This window comes from Leptonychotes weddellii, chromosome 5, assembly GCF_054177405.1.
Source record: "Leptonychotes weddellii isolate Sample4059 chromosome 5, ASM5417740v2, whole genome shotgun sequence".
NCBI classification, from domain to species: Eukaryota; Metazoa; Chordata; class Mammalia; order Carnivora; family Phocidae; genus Leptonychotes; species Leptonychotes weddellii.
Genome location: NC_138373.1, coordinates 116,766,289 through 116,771,825, shown reverse-complemented (window position 1 = coordinate 116,771,825; position 5,537 = coordinate 116,766,289).

Genomic DNA, 5,537 nt, shown 5'->3' with positions numbered 1-5,537 from the left:
AAATAAATAAATAAATAAATAAATAAATAAATAAAATCTTAAAAAAAAAAAGGGAAGGGGGAGTTGAAAGAGAGCTAAGTCTTTATATTCCTTGCTGGAGATAAACAGAAAACGTCTATGATTCAAAATCAAGAAATATAGAATAAACATGCTCTTGAGATATACGGCAGTAAATACTAGAAAAAATAAACAGCTAGGGGCGCCTGGGTGGCTCAGTTGGTTAAGCGACTGCCTTCGGCTCAGGTCATGATCCTGGAGTCCCTGGATCGAGTCCCGCATCGGGCTCCCTGCTCATCAGGGAGTCTGCTTCTCCCTCTGACCCTCCTCCCTCTCATGCTGTCTCTCATTCTCTCTCTCAAATAAATAAATAAAATCTTTAAAAAAAAAAAAAGAAAAAAGAAACAGCTAAAGAAGTTAAAAAGAGATTACCCTAGTGTTGGGTATTAGATGAGAAAGATTAGGGCAATTTTTCATTAAATTTGATTAATTAATTTAATTTAATTAATTTCATTCAATTTTCATTAAATTTATAACATTTTATTTTACTCTAAAAATAAACACATATATTTTGTGATGAAAAAAATGAAAGTTAAAAAATATATTATGTGAGAAAAAGAACTAAAAGACATATACCAAATGTTTACAGTGGTTATTTATGAAAACTTTTCAGAATTTTTATTTACTTTGTATTTTTTTGGCATATTCTAAGTTTTCTTCTTTCAGCAATTGTTACTTTTGCAATTAGCAAAATAAGAAATAAACACACAGGGGTGCCTGGGTGTCTCAGCCGGTTAAGCATCTGCCTTTGGCTTAGGTCATGACCCCAGGGTCCTGGGATGGAGTCCCACATCAGGCTCCCTGCTCAGTGGAGAGCCTGCTTCTCCATCTCCCTCTGCCGCTCCCCCTGCTTGTGCTCTATAGCTCTCTCTCTCAAATAAATAAACACAATTTAATAAATAAATAAATAAAATGTTAAAAAAAAAAGATTTAGCCTCAGAAAGCAACTGACACTGGTAAATCAAAACTGTATCTAGGTGCATGGCTGGCTCACTTGGAAGAGCGTGCTGCTCTTGATCTCGGGGTTGTGAGTTTGAGCCCCACATTGCAGATAGAGATTACTTAAATAAATTAATTAAAACTTTAAAAAAACCAAACCTGTTTGTATTAATGGAGGGAAGCATTGGCCTGGGTTTTGTCAGAGGCTGTTAAGTAATCACTTGCCAATGAAACACTGCCATTTCCGTGGAGCTGGTAAGGACCTTGGGAGACCATGAGCCTCCTTACTCAGCTGATGCTGTCTCTGCGGAGTCTGGCCCAGGGGTGCGGAGGACTCATCTCTCGTCTCATCTCTGCTGTGGCAGCATGGCTCCTAGGAGAATATGCAGGGGTGGGAGAGATGGAAGGGAATTGGTGGGAGGTAGAGGGGACACAACACATCAGGCACTCTAGGGGCAGGTGCTGTAAGGTTAAGGTGAGGTATTCTCGCTTCATCTAGCTGCGTAACAGCCTGGGCAACAGGCCCAGCATCCCTAGCAGCTGCTCCTTGCAAGTCCAGCAGCCTGGCCACAGGTCGGCCTGGCTTCCTGTGGGAACATATCCTGCTTCAGGAGCGGGGCTTTTCCCCAATCCAAAAGTGGCATTTTGCTGGACTCTGAATCCATGGGTCCTTGGCAAATGGTAAATACTTTGGGTTTGCCTCATCTAGACCAGTGTATTTATTCCCTCACAGCTTGGTGATCCCTTTCTGTTCTTTTAGTTCTCAATATCCCCGTGACTTAAGCCCCTGCTCTTTGCAAGGAGATCAAATAAGCTAGATAATTTCTTTCTTGGGTCTCCTTACACCATTCAAGCTCTAGACATCATTTAACTTTTGCACTTAATTTACTCCATGGCCTTGTTGTTGCTGTGTTTTGAGTGAGGTAAGCGGTCCACACTGAGAGGAACTAATACTGAACATACACTGGAGGAATTATTTCCACTGTAGTGCTTGTACTGTGCTGCACGAGTCTCTAGTTCCCGGGCTCTAGCCCAGAGGCATGAGTTACTGAGTATGGAACCATCACTAAGTCTAATGAACAGGACTGGCTGCTTGGAAGGTGTTGCCATATATTCTCCCTGCAGTTACAGGGGCGACTGTGCCATCCCGGTGTTGGCTGTGCGCTCACTCTCTCCGCTGCCCCCATGCTTGCTGTTTCTGCAATCTGCTATGCAGACCCCCGGAAGAAGGGCCAAGATGTCTGGTGAGGCTAGGCGGGTGAGCAGGGCCAGACAGGTGCCTAATCCCAAAGACAATGAGATATGGCACGTAATCCCAAAGACAATGGGAGACTGGTTTTGAGTATTAAACCGGAGAGTAACAGGATCAAAATCTTCTTTTTTTTTTTAAAGATTTTATTTATTTATTTGACAGAGAGAGACAGCGAGAGCAGGAATACAAGCAGGGGGAGTGGGAGAGGGAGAAGCAGGCTTCCTGCTGAGCAGGGAGCCTGATGTGGGACTCGATCCCAGGACTCCGGGATCGTGACCTGAGCCGAAGGCAGATGCTTAACGACTGAGCCACCCAGGCGCCCAGGATCAAAATCTTTTGTAAAAGTCACTCTAGATTGGACTCAGCAACTGGACTGTTGCCAGGTCAGGTCATCCTGATGGCAGACAATGGTGGGGAGTGGAGACAACTGGGGGCCCAAGAGATATTTAGGAGGTTTGAATAATCACTTTAGATAAACATTACCTGTAATTTTTACAGGGATCATAGAGGTAGGTATTATTTCCACTTTACAGATGAAAAAATATGTGTCCCAGAGAAGTAAAGTCACTTGCCCAGAGAAATAGAGCTGGTAAAGGACAGAGCTGGGAGTTAGACTCAGCTCATTTCCATGGCCTTTTCAGTGTACTACCTTGTAAAAATTGAAGTGGGAAGAGAAGAAACTAAATATTGAGAACCAATTCTCATCCCTTGACAAAGCTATAAATTCTTTGTCTATCCCTTGTCTAATTTTAGTTCCTGATGGAGTTTTGCAAACCCATTTATAGTTTTGCAAACCCATTTTATACATTTATTTTTAAAGTATGAGTTACCTCTGAGAGATTGATCTAACAACTTTTAGATGCCATTGAACAATTAGAGGTTATTTTAAAAATCAATATGCTTGGTGTGTGAACAATAGAATAATTCTGGATGGCTTTTGATTCTTTGTGAATACACTATTATTTCTGCTATCTTTAAGCTGCCAGCGCAAATACAGTTAGAACTTTGGCTGGATCTCACTTCCCTGTTTCACATTATAAACAAATATTTTCCTTCCCACTTTGGTCAAGTTACAAAAATCTTTTCTCAATTTACACAATAATTGGGCATTCAACATTGAGAAATTATGGTGAAATACTGAACTGACATTTCCCATGTGTGATAAAATGTAGTCTTATTTGCAAAGAGATGGATGTGTTCCCATTTTGATTTCCTCTTTCCAGAAGAGCATTCTGATTTCATTTCTTTATTGAGTATGATCTTTGGGATTAAGATTCTGTATGATCTTTTCATTTGTGCCAATGCCATTAAATTTTCTTTCACTGAACTAGAAACCAGTGATTTCAATCTGTAAATTAGCTCTGTAAAATCACAAAATGTTGGAGAAGGAGAGAAAAAATTGTTGCAAATAGGAGAATGAGATCTTCTACTTGGGTTGTACTTTCCTCACCTCTTGACAAACAAACATTTTATTGCTACCCTTAACAAGCAAATAAGATAACATGCTTAACAAATTGACAATAATTTATGTGTGTACATATAATGGAAGATAATACAATTCTTTCTCCCTTTTGGCATCACTCCAAGGTGTTTTGGATGGAGCCATACTATCTTCTCATCCCTCCACTCCCAACCCCAGGTCAACTACCTCTAAGAGGTAGCTGGTTGCTGACATGGGAATGGTCTATTTCCAACTCAGTCAAGTAGGAACTGAACTCACAAATATAGTGGCATTTACACACAGGTCTCACAATGACCTGATGAATGAAAAGATGATGAGGGCTACATTAGTGTCTTATGTATTGATTTTAGAAAATAGTTTCCTTGACTGTTGATTCAAAATTATTTGCAATTAAAGAGTAACTTAGTAAATGTTATAAAAATATAGAATGGTAAACTCTAACCTGCTTTAAAAAATGTGCCTGGGTGGCTCAGTCAGTTAAGCATCCAACTCGTGGTTTCTGCTCAGGTCGTGATCATGGGGTCGTGAGATTAAGCCCCCACATCAGGCTCCATGCTGAGTGTGGTGCCTGCTTGAGATTCTCTCTCCTTCTCCCTCTGCCCCTCCACCCCCCTGCTCATGCATGCGTGCATGCTCGCTGTCTCTAAAAAAAAAAAGTAAATGTTTTAACATCTAGGAACCTAAGATATTTTTAAGTTTCCTCATATAAGTATACTACCTTCTAAAATAGAAAAGTTGACATACAGACACATACACGACTACTAATTTTTGTGAAAAAATAATGGAAATAAAATAAACCTAAATATAGAAGAACTACACTTAAAATACCTTCCTTATGTAAGAAATGAAATCAATGCAGGACACCTGGGTGGCTCAGTCAGTTAAGCGTCTGCTTTCGGCTCAGGTCATGATCCCAAGGTCCTAGGATCCAGCCCTGCATCGGGCTCCCTCCTCAGCGGGGAGCCTGCTTCTCCCTCTGCGTGCCACTCCCCCTGCTTGTGCTCTCTCCCTCTCTGGCAAATATATAAATAAAATCTTTTTAAACAATAAAAGAACTGAAATCAATGCAAGTTACATATCTCTGTGCACTGTGGTGTGTGAGACCTGGTATAGACTTGAATTTCATGAAGGACCTACTGACAAGGTTTTCTCAGTAGTCTCTTACCTCCCAATTCTCTCCCTCCAATCCACTCTGCACCCAGAGGATGTGAGCCTTGAACTCAGAGCACTCAGTGTTTGTAACATACATATATCAATCACATGTTATCTATGACTTTATTTGGTTTACTGTCATATTGTCCATATAGTCACCATCATGATCTCTTCAAGAGCTTACTCACCTCACAAGGCTTCTCCTCTGCCTTTTCAGTGGGAAGCACACTTACATGTACAATATAGACATTCAACACAACTGATAAATTCACTGTGTAAAAAATGCATTCCACCTACAATTAAGGTCTAACTCTCCTCTCTTGACCACATGTTAAAATAGGTTTCTGACATTATAAACCATGCAAGCAATACAAACTTACAAATAAAAGCCAATCACAAAACTATGAAAGGATGTGCTTGAACATTAGAGAAGAATTAGAAAGGCTGGAATTTAAAAAAGAGGGAATTTTTTTTTAAAATAGAAAGCTCAGGCCTCTGGAATAAATTAGAAATAAGACCATATGTTTGAGACACAGGATTCCTCATGCTAATGTAGGTAAAACATTTTTGTAGGTATGATTCAACACTTCATTTAAAGTAAGTAAGGGAAAAAATCTCCATTTGCTAAAAAATTATATATGAATAACAATTCTGTAAGAAGTTCCTGTGTAACAT